Source organism: Lepidochelys kempii, chromosome 11 (assembly GCF_965140285.1).
Source record: "Lepidochelys kempii isolate rLepKem1 chromosome 11, rLepKem1.hap1, whole genome shotgun sequence".
Taxonomy (NCBI): Eukaryota; Metazoa; Chordata; order Testudines; family Cheloniidae; genus Lepidochelys; species Lepidochelys kempii.
Genome location: NC_136390.1, coordinates 19,802,508 through 19,815,987, shown reverse-complemented (window position 1 = coordinate 19,815,987; position 13,480 = coordinate 19,802,508). Strand labels below are relative to the sequence as shown.

Here is a 13,480-nt window from a genome sequence, read left to right as displayed (position 1 = left end):
CCCCAAAGGTCCTCACCGATCTGGGAGTGGGTGGAATCATTCTCAACCCCAAATCAGTGTGACCCTGAGCATGAGAGCAAGATGCACCAGACTGGCACCTGAAGAGGATTTTCTGTACTACCTCAGAGCCCTGATCTACCCTGCCCAGTCTCCAATTGTGGTGAATCTCTGATGCTTCAGAGCAAGGCAGGGGAAAAAAAACAGAATACATCTAGCCAATTATGCATTAGGGGAAAAACGTTCCTTTCTGACTGACATTTTGGGGTTCACCCAGACCAGTCGGGGTTCTGTCACTGCCTTCCCTGTAAGCTGGGGGGCCCTTGTGCTGTGCAGCCATGGTTCAGATCCCTGATGCTAGTAGGCAGCACACAATCATAAACTCACACCCTGCTTTCCACCAGCCCATTTACTCTTTGCAGGGTAATACCAACAGCCCTTCCAGTCCCGAGTCTCCCCAAATATTTCCTCCCTGAGTTCTTAATTATCAGCCTCTTGGACACCATTTTGGTTAGTCACCACCATTCCCCCACCCAAGATGTGAAACCAGCCCCCTACTCATCAGCTCATTTTGGCATACAAACTCCACACAGTTTGAACACCACAGACCTGCTTGGAATGAAAATAAACAAAAAATGGATTTCATAGGAAAACCACAGATTCTAATATGAAATAATAAAGGGGAAGCAAACATACACAAGTTTTTCAGGAAAGAAACAAAGGTGCAATCTCAGCCTTTATCCTTTCATATTAGAAAAGGAATTTCTAATTAGAAAAGGAATAATAAGAGTTACCCTACTGCCTTAAAAGAGTTTCCCACCATACCCCTAGCTATAGGAGGGATCCAGCATTCATGGACAGCCTCCTGCCTCATGATTGTCCCCCAGTTCTGAATGCTCTTCAGTTCAAACCCTTTCCATTTTAAAAGGGTGTGCAGTTTTGTTTTCCTTATCACTGTAGTTATTCAAAGTAGGGAAAATTCCTTCCTCTCTTTGTTTCCAAAGACTGAGGTTTTCTTTTCAGTTTCAAGCTTTTCCCCCTTTGCTTTGACAGTTCCTCATTGTTCCTTCCTGGGCTGGACAATGGCAAGGTGCTTGAAACAAGTCTTGTCTGGTTGAGGAGGTAGCCCCTCCCTACCTAGTTGCTTCACTGCCCTGTTGTGAAGCGAAGCTGAAGTCGCATGACAATTACAGTTTTCTTTATATACATAGATATACCTTCATAACCATAAACACTGTGTGTATGTGAGTGAAAGAGAGATAATGACTATTAAATTCAGTGCATTACAAGTTTTCACAATAGCTCTTACAGTCAAATAACCCAGTGTGCAAACAATTGGTTTAAATGCTTATTCTGAGGGTCTAAACCTGTTCTCCCCTTAGGGAGATTGTCACACTGTCCCCTGCAGGCTGAAGTCCTGAAGCATGAGATTTATTACAATCAGGCTTAATTCAGAGCTCCAAGTGTTATGAGCATGTTGAGGGTGATGCACGTGATCCTGTTCTCCCCACGTCCATGGAGAAAGGGGATAAAGAGGGAGAATCAGATTCCAAGGCCCGAAGGAACCAGTATGACCATCCAGCCTGACCTGCCATATACACAGGCCGGTGAATTTCTCCCAGAAGCTGGATTAAAGAGGATCTTTTAACAAGAGATTTAACCTTGTTTTAAAGATGCCAAGCAATGGTGAATCCACCACCTGCCCTGGGAAGCTGTTCCAATCTTTAATTACCCTCACAGCTAAGAAATTGCATCTTATGTCAGGGTTAACTCTAACTTCAACAGTTTGCAGCTCTTAAACCTGCTAAAAGACAAAGGGCTGTTGCCCTCAAATTGTCTGCTAATTCAGGAGACAGTCTGCTGTCCAACGGTATTATTTTTCAGCCCATTCTTTGGGGATCTTGTGTAGAGAGTCAGAGAGTTAAAGATTTCATTATAATGCCACTTCTTCCCCTACTGTTCCCCAGTGCATCGCTAATGCTGATTTACTGTTGTAGATTCAAATTTACACTACACTGCTATTTAAGAAATTTTACATTTTATTTTACTTCAATCTTAAAGCAGTTCTGAGCTTTCCTGGACATTTGACTACAGTGTGATGCTTAGAGCAAAGGCAAAAGTGTGTCTTTGCACATTGCTGCTTCTGTATGAGTTCCCATTCTCCTGTTATGCCTTAACTGCGCTTCTGATAGGTGAGGGTAAGAATGCAGCTAGGTCATCTTGGGGCAGGTTGTCTCTCTAGAATCCATACTCAGAGGGCCTCATCCATCTGCCCCTGCTTCTGTGGATGTGGGGAATTCCACCTCTGTGGTACTAATCCACAATCCTCATGATGAAGTCTCCACCAGTTCAGGTGGAATGGAGAGCCTTAGGGATGTGGGAAATGGCTCACTTAAAACGTCACACACACATATGCCTCTTTACCCTGAAAAGCAATGAAGAATCAACAGCAAACTTAATTCAGACTGGGGCTGTACTTTGTACTTAGTTTTGCATGCAATTCTTCCATGCCTTAGATCCACTCTCCTTGGGTTGTGCTGCTAGTGAGAAGAGGTATTTTGGAGGCACATTGTGACTGCATGGACAGATCTGAGAGATCTGCAAGACATGGGGGCTGAATCCTGTTCTGCAAGGAATGGCCAACCTCATTCTTCAGCCCCCATGGAACAATCAGGTGGCAGTTCTGTAAGGGGAATCTCACAGAAATTCCAGTCCCTCATGTGGGTTTCCCATGTTCGGGAATGATCTGAGCCCCTTGTTCTTAAAGTCTGACAATACTATAATGATAATGCTTAATGCAGAGCCTGGAAATGCCTCTTAGATGAGTCCTGACTGCCTGAATCTGAAGACACAATTCTATTTAAAGGCCTTTAGCTATGTGAGTACCAGTCAGCTCCAAATAGTTCTCTGCCATCTGGGGATATTGCTAGATTCACTTGGCATATAAAAGTTTCAGTCATTAGTGAATCATGTGTAGGTCACATCATCTAAGCCAGCACAAAGAGGGAGACGTCTTCATGTAATGATGTTGTTTGGGAATGGTGGCTAAGGGTAGCTAAAGGCTAAGTCTGAACTCTGCCAAATAAAAGATGAAAAGCTCTGTAGCAGCCAAACTCCATAACCTCATGGAGGCCCTGCTGCCAGAACTGTAGATATCAGAGACGGATGATCTGAGCCCTTGGCTATCAACTTAAGAGTCACGGAGGATATTTCACACAAAAAGAAAGGTAAAATGAATTGTTCCTTGTGGAAATATTGTGCTTTATAATTCAAATCAGGCACACTGTTTTGAGTCTCCAATCATAAACAATGGGCCAAATTCATTCACAGTGTAACTTCACTGAGAGCAATTTAGTCGGATTGAGTTGAATGTGGCTCAATATGCCTTGCCACTTCATTCTAAAGGTAGCAGTGTTAAGAGCTTATTTTATATAGACTGTGACCTTTTTCTGGAAATGATTTTTTTTTAAATAAGAAAACTTATAGCCATTTTAAAAAATGTTTTTCTCAACTGCTCTGTCTAGAAGATGAATGTTAATATTATTCTGATTCTGAAATGCTAATAATTTCTAGACAGCTGACATGAATGGCTGATATATCAACATATGGAAATATCCAGTGACAGGAAGGACAGTTTTGTGGTTATGATGCAGCAGTCAGACTCGGAAGAACTGGATACAAATCCTGTGTGACCTTGGGAGAGTCACAATCTCTAAATGCCACCATGAGGACGATGACACAACCCTACTTCACGGTTGTTTTGGGAAGATACATTTATTAATGTCTGTGTGCTGCCTACACACTAAGTTACAGGGGCAGTGTAAGAGGCCAGGACAGAGATTCAGTCTATTGATGACAAACACAACAAACCATAACAGCTTGCACTTGTATAGTGTCTTTCATTATAGGATCTAAAAGCTTCAATAATAATTAATTCTCATAATACTCTCGAGATTACTAAACACACACTACATATAAGTTAACCAAGGCTGGGACAGGTTGTGACTTGATTAAAGCAATCAGTCAGGGGCAGAATAGGAGCAAAACCCAGAAGACCCTTGCCTAGATACTAGATAATCTCTCTTTAAGGACCAGAGACACCACAATTTGGCCCCAGGAGCCTAGTTAAGACAAGTGCTCTGACATCATGTAAAGCCACAAACGATGCCATAAAGCTGTAATGGATAACATTATTTAATTTAGGTTTTATGTCGTCTTAATTTTAAAGATTTGCTCTATTATTTTATGGAGATTACGAATTAATCCACACTTTAGTGGCTATGCATAATTATTTTTTTCTATCACCTTATATAGCTGAGTGCACCAGAGAAAAGTAAAGGTAATTAGCTGTTTTCTTATATCAACTAGTCATTGAAGATACATAGGAAAGCTATGCCAGAATGAAGTTACAGTAGTTTTTTTAAAAGATACAAATATTTTCTGGGAGTAGGAGGTGACTTGGCAATAAATTGAGGAAAATAATGTATTAAAATGTAATTAGATTTCTCAGGAAAATTCAATATTTTAAAGAGCATATAAAATCGAGAGTTGCTGAAGTCTCTTTAGACTCAAGTGACAATAAATCAGCATATTAATAACTACCTCCAAATTGCTGATCCTTGCCTTTCACTTTCAATCTTTTTGATCCTTACCATCTCTCAGTACTAGCAGTCAAAAATGATACTGAGAGATTCCCATTCTGAATTGTCAAAGCAAACGGGCAGAGGTTGCTTTCCTCTATGATAAGGCATGGTAATTGTCCTCTGCTGGGAAGGTTAAACAAGTAATAGACTTTGATGCCTAAGGTTTGTACAGCCTCATTATCTTCATCAAGGACACTAAAAATTACTTATATAAAGTTGCCATACTGTCCCATCTTAAGTATAATTGAGGCAAAGTAAATATATAAAACTTCTCTTTAGATGTGTTATGACTGCTAGCGTCTCCAAGAGATGAAAAATATGCTATGCTACAGGAACTATACTCCAGCATTTACAATTGCATAATCGAAAGACATGCAGCAATATTTATTATTGTATGACAAAAAGTCACAATTAATGATATTAACACTGAAGTGATTTTCAAATAGAGACAGATTTTAAAATAGATATTCTATGTCCCAAAGCTCTTGTAGTTTAACTCCCTGATCCTACAAACATGTACACATACGCTTAATTTTAAGTACTTGATTAGTCCACTGAGCTACATGTGACCATTCACACGCTTAACTTTAAGCATGTATCTAAGTGTGCGTGGGATCAGGGCCTATATTAGACATAGAACATGGAGCTCAGAAAAGTTGATGATAAAGGTAAAGTGTGGGCAAAGGAAAATAAGGTAGTAAAATAAATAATAATGCAAATCATATTATACAGCATGCCTATCTAATAAGTGATAATATTTTAAAGAGAAACAAATGGCACAGGAGAGGAGGAGTACATAGCACAAGAGAAAGCTGCATGAAAAATGTGGGGTTTTAACAGAGACTTGGAGAAGGAGACAGGGAGACTTTGAGCACAAGAAGAGTGATGTCATTCCATGCATAGGGAGCAGAACAGAAAAAACCTGGAGACAAGAAGTGAAAGGGAACAAACAAGGGGGCCCATCCATAGGAGATAGCTTAGAAATTGGCCATGGAGGAGTGAGAGACAAAAGAAAAGGAATAGAGTGTCAAGGCTGATGTTATTTGCAGAGTGAAGAAAACAATAGGAAACAAAGTCAGCATGGCTGCATCCTGAATCCCATTATAAGGTAACTTATGGAAATATGCAACTCATTTTTGCACATTGCAAACATATTTCCTAGTTAAGTTATTGAAGTCCTCTAAGGTAAAAAAAACTTCCAAATGCAGATCAAACATGGTGAATAAAGCTAGATCAAGACATTTTAAACTGATACTCAAGGCAATGGGGAGCAAGTAAAAGATTAAAAGAAGAATGGGATGATACAGTCTAACAATTTAGGATGTGGACTCTGCTCCCTTTCTGTGCTTTAGGCACCTTTCTGTTTACACATCATGGAAAGAGAACTGTTCAGGAGGGGTTCTATGGTGGAAAGACAAAGACTGTCTGGAAATTCGTAAGGGGCGGAAGGAAGTTGCAGAAGGGAAGGGAAGTGTCCATCCAAGTATAATTTTTGGATGGTATTATTTAGACCACCCAATAAATTATATGTGGATGAACACTTCCCTACCCTTCTGTAACTTCCTTCCCCCTTTACAGACTCCCAGACAGTTTTTATTTATCCAGTTTAAATAATGTTTAAATACCACCCTTAAAGGCCAAATCTTCAGCTAACTTAAAAACATTCCTGAAATTTGTACGTATCAATGCTGATCATGCAGATACTAAGCTGGCATGCACAGACTCAGTAGCCTTACAGTTCTCTATCTGTGTCATAAATGTAAAGGGAAGGGTAAACTCCTTTAAAATCCCTCCTGGCCAGAGGAAAAATCCTCTCACCTGTAAAGGGTTAAGAAGCTAAAGGAACCTCGCTGGCACCTGACCAAAATGACCAATGAGGAGACAAAAAGAAAAGGAGTACTTGTGGCACCTTAGAGACTAACCAATTTATTTGAGCATGAGCTTTCGTGAGCTACAGCTCACTTCATCGGATGCATACTGTGGAAACTACAGAAGAACCTGGATTTGTGCTGGAAATGGCCCACCTTGATTATCATATACATTTTAAAGAGAGTGGTCACTTTGGATGGGCTATCACCAGCAGGAGAGTGAGTTTGTGTGGGGGCGCGGAGGGTGAGAAAACCTGGATTTGTGCTGGAAATGGCCCAACTTGATGATCACTTTAGATAAGCTATTACCAGCAGGAGAGTGGGGTGGGAGGAGGTATTGTTTCATGGTCTCTGTGTATATAATGTCTTCTGCAGTTTCCACAGTATGCATCCGATGAAGTGAGCTGTAGCTCACGAAAGCTCATGCTCAAATAAATTGGTTAGTCTCTAAGGTGCCACAAGTACTCCTTTTCTTTTTGCGAATACAGACTAACACGGCTGTTACTCTGAAACCTGTCATTAATGAGGAGACAAGATACTTTCAAAAGCTGGGAGGAGGGAGAGAAACAAAGGGTATGTGTCTGTTGGTATGCTGCTTTGCTGGGGATCAAACAGGAATGGAGTCTTAGAACTTTTAGTAAGTAATCTAGCTAGGTATGCGTTAGATTATGATTTCTTTAAATGGCTGAGAAAAGAATTGTGCTGAATAGAATGACTATTTCTGTCTGTGTGTCTTTTTTGTAACTTAAGGTTTTGCCTAGAGGGATTCTCTATGTTTTGAATCTAATTACCATGTAAGGTACCTACCATCCTGATTTTACAGGAGTGAGTCCTTTACTCCTATTTACTTCTATTTCTATTAAAAGTCTTCTTGTAAGAAAACTGAATGCTTTTTCATTGTTCTCAGATCCAAGGGTTTGGGTCTGTGGTCACCTATGCAAATTGGTGAGGATTTTTACCAAACCTTTCCCAGGAAGTGGGGTGCAAGGGTTGGGAGGATTTTGGGGGGAAAGACGTGTCCAAACTACGTTTCCCAGTAAACCCAGTTAGAGTTTGGTGGTGGCAGTGGTTATTCCAAGGACAAAAGATAAAATTAATTTGTACCTTGGGGAAGTTTTAACCTAAGCTGGTAAAAGTAAGCGTAGGAGGTTTTCATGCAGGTCCCCACATCTGTACCCTAGAGTTCAGAATGGGGGAGGAAACTTGACAACTTGTGGGACAAGGTGAGTGAAGTAATGGGAGCATGCAAAAGGCACTCTCAGTATTTTGGGAATGCAAAATGAAAGGTCACTTCTGAAAAACTGGTCCCAGTAAACTCCATTTGTATCTAGAAATCAGATTTTGTCCAAGTGCTTTGATTTAAGCGGAGTCTACTGGAATTCACACAATCGTAGTAGATAACTCATTTTCATTCACTGCTTCATATTTTCAAAAGCCACTGTCAGTGCATGTCATACCACAAATACATGACTTTTTCTTTAATTTTATTTGAATTGTCATCAAAAACATGAGTTGATTTATTTGATCTTCCAAGGCCTTGTTTTCAGCTCTTCAGTCAAAGGCAACAATATGATTTGTGCTACATGCTGACTTATATATATGCAACTTTCGAGCAGAACAGCATGAGCCGCTAAAATAAATTAAACAATAAACCAGTAATTGCTTGTTAGGGCACTTTAATTGACTCATAAGTACCATATGTGAAGCAGGAAGGCTGCAGGAACCCAATTATAGGTTAGCTTATGGAAATAAGCAAGTCATTTTGGCACTTTGCATACATACTCCCTAGTTAACTTATTGGTGTCCTTTAAAGGAAAAGGATTTTCAAATCAAACACATCTTAGATGCCTTTGATAAACACAACTGATCAAATTTATTCCTAGTGCAACTCCAGTAAGGTTGATTAATACAAATATTTGTCTTCAATGGTGCTAAATTAGGATGTATTTGGCCCATGTGTGCTTTCCATTAGGTCAGAGATACATTTTTGCCATAATCCTCAGTTCTGTCATTAAGCTTCTAAATAAAATGTTCATATGAAGCAACTTCTGCTATATCAACACTCCACTTTTTATGAGTGGGACCAAAGGGCAGTTGTGGTCCATTTGTAGCCTCATGGATTGAGGAAGTATAAACAAAATATAAATTTCACCCAACAGTAATTTATGATTCTGTACTACATAGCATTTATAAATGGATATGAACATGTGAACAAAGACTGCTAATATTAAGACACTGCCAAACAAAGTGCAACAAATTATCACTTTGATTCCCATATCCCCAGCTACATCACTGGCTAGTAGGCCCTGTTTGAACTGCTGTGCAGGAGTCAAGTAAATCCCTCATAAGAATTATAGATAACCTGATTTCTTTCAGACTCACTAAGATCTCATAATGCAGTCCTATATATTTGAATATCATCTCTCACCAAAGTATAAATTATACTAACACTCCCATCTCACGTATTTTTAAAATAAATACCACAGAAGAGACAGCCTGCTTTATATTTGAACTTCTACTTAAAACTAAAGTTAGATGCTGTTTAGATGCTCCCAATCTACATTTTGAAGTAAAGCTCAAAGCAGTCCAGATGATTTTAAATTATTGTTGAATGAAGTGCTAGGGCTAAAAGAGAAATGAAGCATTTCCTTTTGAACTCTGGCTAGTCATTCTCATCACTGACACTGAACAGGACTGAATTGGAAACAGGGATGAGTTCAACATTCTGGAGCAAGTTCTATGCTGTCATAATTTAATGTACCTCTATCGACTTCAATATAAAACACAGTGACTGATACAGAAAAGGTAAACCAGGCACTCCCATATTTCTTCTCTCTTAACATTAGAACAAGATGATGGTCAATTAAACTAACAGGAAATGAAGTTAAAATTGATAAAAGAAAGTATTTTTTATAAAAGGTATTCACTGCTATAAGATATCAGTGGCCAAGAACACAGTAGGACTCCAAAAGGATCATACATTTATATGAATAATAAGAGTATCTACATTACAGTTACATTAGACAGAATATTAGCCCTTTGCTTCAGGGCATATACCAACCACTAACTGTGGTTAATAATAAAGTTAGAAATTTCCCTTATGCCCAGATTATTCCATGAAAGAGCACCTTGCCCCTTCCATCTGGTAATGGGCCAGTGTCAAGAGACAGGATACCAAACTACAGCAACTAATGGTTTGATTTAGTATGTGCCTGTGTTTTATTTACACATACAACTAAAATGTGTGCCATAATGTAAATTTGTGGCATCTGGAAACTATATTCTTTAAATAACAATTATCTCTAGTTAAATGTGAGTTTCAGAAATTCCTTCTATAAACTTTTATATGGTGGAATCAAGAGTTTTATGTATTTAACATACAGAGATGCTGAACGAATCTTTAGAGGAACATCACTGTTTTATATGGCTACTGCAAAAGCATATATTTTTCATATGTTAGGCTCAATCCGGGGCTCAAAAGCAGACTGCACACTGAAGCTCCATTGTGTCAGAGTTACACAAGTAGAGGCTTGCAGGATTAGGTCCACTGGCCCCAATTCAGGAAAGCAGCAAATGGAAATAAAAAAGCAATATATAACCAATAGAAGAGAAGAGGAAATGGCAATCAATATAGATTAGAAGTTATGAAGTGTAGAAAATTGATTAGGAAACCTAAAGACAATAGAGAAAAGTCTATGGCTGGCAGGGCTAAGAACAAGGAGATTGTAAAATGTTTTAGGAACAAAAGAAATCATGGCAATAAAATAGACCCTTACTAGATGGAGATTGTAAAACTATTAATGATGCAGGGGAAAAAGCAGAAGTGTTCAGTAAATATTTCTGTTCTGTATTTGGAAAGAAGGATGATGTACTTACATCACATGAGGATGAACAAGTACTTTCCAGTCCACTAGAAGCTAAGGAGAATGTTAAACATAATCTACTAGGGATAAACTTTTTAAAGTCTCCAAACCTGAATAACTCATACCCAAGAGTACCAACAGAATTGACTGAGGAGATCTCTGGCCCACTGGTATTAATGTTTAATAAATCTTGGAATAGTGAGGAAATTCCAGAAGGCTGTAAGAGTGTTAATATATTCAAAAAGGCCAAGTGGGATGACACGGATATAAACCAGTTAGCCTGACACCAATCCCAGGCAAAATAATGGAAAACCTGATATGAGATTCAATTGATAAAGAATTAAAGGATAGGAATAGAAATAATGCCAGCCAACATGGTTTTATTGAAAAATAGGTCTTGTCAAATAAACTGGATTTCATTCTTTGATGAAATTACAAGCTAGGTTGATAGAGGTAATTGCATAGATGTTATATTCCTAAACTCTTGTGAGGCCTTTGACTTAGTACCAAATAACATTCTGATTACAAAATTAGCGCTATACAATATCAAGAAAGCATATATTAAATAGATTAAGAAATGGCTAACTGACAGATCCCCTCCCCCCCCAGATGTTCTCGTTTAACTTGGATTTAAACTTGAAGAGTGGTCAGTTTGGATGAGCTATTACAAGCAGGAGAGTGAGTTTGTGTGTGTATGGGGGTGGGGGGGATGTGAGAAAACCTGGATTTGTGCAGGAAATAGCCCAACTTGATTGTCATGCACATTGTGTAAAGAGTTGTCACTTTGGATGGGCTATCACCAGCAGGAGAGTGAATTTGTGTGGGGGGGTGGAGGGTGAGAAAACCTGGATTTGTGCTGGAAATGGCCCACCTGATGATCACTTTAGATAAGCTATTACCAGCAGGACAGTGGGGTGGGAGGAGGTATTGGTTCATATTCTCTGTGTATATATAAAGTCTGCTGCAGTTTCCACGATATGCATCTGATGAAGTGAGCTGTAGCTCATGAAAGCTTATGCTCTAATAAATTGGTTAGTCTCTAAGGTGCCACAAGTACTCCTTTTCTTTTTGCGAATACAGACTAACACGGCTGTTACTCTGAAACATCTCAAAACATAGTTGTCAATACGGAATCATCATTCAGTGGGGCTTATAATGGAGTTCCACAGGGACTGGTACTAGGCCTTGTTCAACATTTTCATCAATCACTGCTCATCAAATGTGCAAGTAACACAAAGATTGGTGGAGTAGTAAATTTCAGTGAGGTCAGGGAAGTCAGAAAGAGAGATCTGGACAGCTTGGTAACTTGGGCCTGTTCAAACAAAATATGTTTTAATTTACCCAAGTGCAGAGCTTTTTACCTAGGAACAAGGAATACAGGCCATACCTGCAGAATGGGGGATGGTATCCTGGAAAGCAGTGACTGTGAAAAGGAATTAGAGGTCATAGTTGACAAGCAACTCAGAGAGATGCTGTGGCAATAAGGGCTAATGCGATCCTTGAATGCATAAGCTGGAGAAGTCAGTAGCAGTATGGGGGTGATTTTACCTCTGTATACAGCATCCGTGAGACCAATACTGGCATAATGCATATAGTTCTGTTGTCCGCAGTTTTAAAAGGGTGTTGAAAAATAGTAGAGCGTACAGAAAAGACCCACAGATATGATTCAAGGGCTGGAGAAAATATCTTACAGTGAGACACTTAAAAAGCTCAGCCTGTTAAATTTATCAAAATGCAGATTGAAAGGTGACTTGATTACCGTGGACAAATACTTTCATGGGGAGAAAATACTGGGTACTAGTGGGCTCTTTAATATAGAGGAGAAAGGCTTAACAAGAACCAATGGCTGGCAGCTGAAGCCAGATAAATTCAAATGAGAAATAAGACTTTAAAAAAAAATAGTGAAGGTGATTGACCATTGGAACAAACTACTAAGGGAAGTGGTGGATTCTCCATCTCTTGATGTCTTCAGCTCAAGGCAGGATGCCTTTCTAGAAGATGTGCTTTAGTTAAAACACAAGTGATGCTTTAGTCAAACACAAGTTATTGGGCTCAACACAGGGATAACCGGGGGAATTTTAATGACCTGTGATATAGAAATCAGATTAGATGATCCTTACTCTCTATGAATCTGTGAAAAATTAGAGCCAGCGCATAATGAGAATTGAACTATTTTTAACATGACTGCTTACTTTATTATTGTTCAGAAAAATCTATATTCCATGTTAGATAATTATTCTCATTATCTCTCAATGTAGCAGTAACTAGGTAACAAATGAGCTGTGAAAAAGAGAATTTATAGATAATTTGGCTTTTTTTAAAATTGAAAATAACTGTAAAGATCCACAATATTGACCATTTCTAAGAATAGATTCATAAATCATCATGATGATCTCATTTATTTTCCACAAAGAACTGCTTCCTTTTCTAGGTGTATTTTCTCTAGATTACCCAGATGGTAACACTTATTCTATTCCATTAGTTTAATGTGGGGGTACACAGTATTCTCAGGGTGCCATGCAACCTGCAGTCATGGAAGGCTTATTTGTAGACCACCAGTATAGGAAGGCTAAGGTCCCAATCTGGCAAAGATTTACATATGTGTTTAATTTTACTACTACTATTAGTCTTCCTGAACTCGATAGAACCACTCATGATAGAAAAGTTAAGCACATGTGTAAGTGTCTGCAGAATCATGACCTAGAGTAGGAAATTACAATACAAAGATAGAAGACAAGGAACAAATAGTGTTGGGATGGAGATTAGTGATGGAAGACAACTTAGAAATACTGAAGCAGGTTTTAAATTGACTCTGACATCACCAGTGTTTCCTACCCATTTTTAGATGTCACTGGCATCAATTGACTGTGAAGAAATAAAGGGTGATTTCTTGATGCACAGGTAGAACAGCTCTCCCAGGTGCAGAGGACAACATAAGAAATGTACACATCACACGTTTAGACTCTCCATACTTTTAAGATTCTGAGGGCTACAGCCACAAAAGGATTTATTTCAGAGTAACAGCCGTGTTAGTCTGTATTCGCAAAAAGAAAAGGAGTACTTGTGGCACCTTAGAGACTAACCAATTTATTTGAGCATAAGCTTTCGT

The 13,480-nt window shown here is 38.9% G+C and overlaps 1 protein-coding gene across 2 annotated transcripts in view; it reads right to left on the bottom strand.

The window, feature by feature from the left end:
• THSD7B (thrombospondin type 1 domain containing 7B) overlaps positions 1-13,480 on the bottom strand; it is a 518,592-nt gene that overhangs the window by 148,753 nt on the left and 356,359 nt on the right. The window lies entirely within an intron of this gene.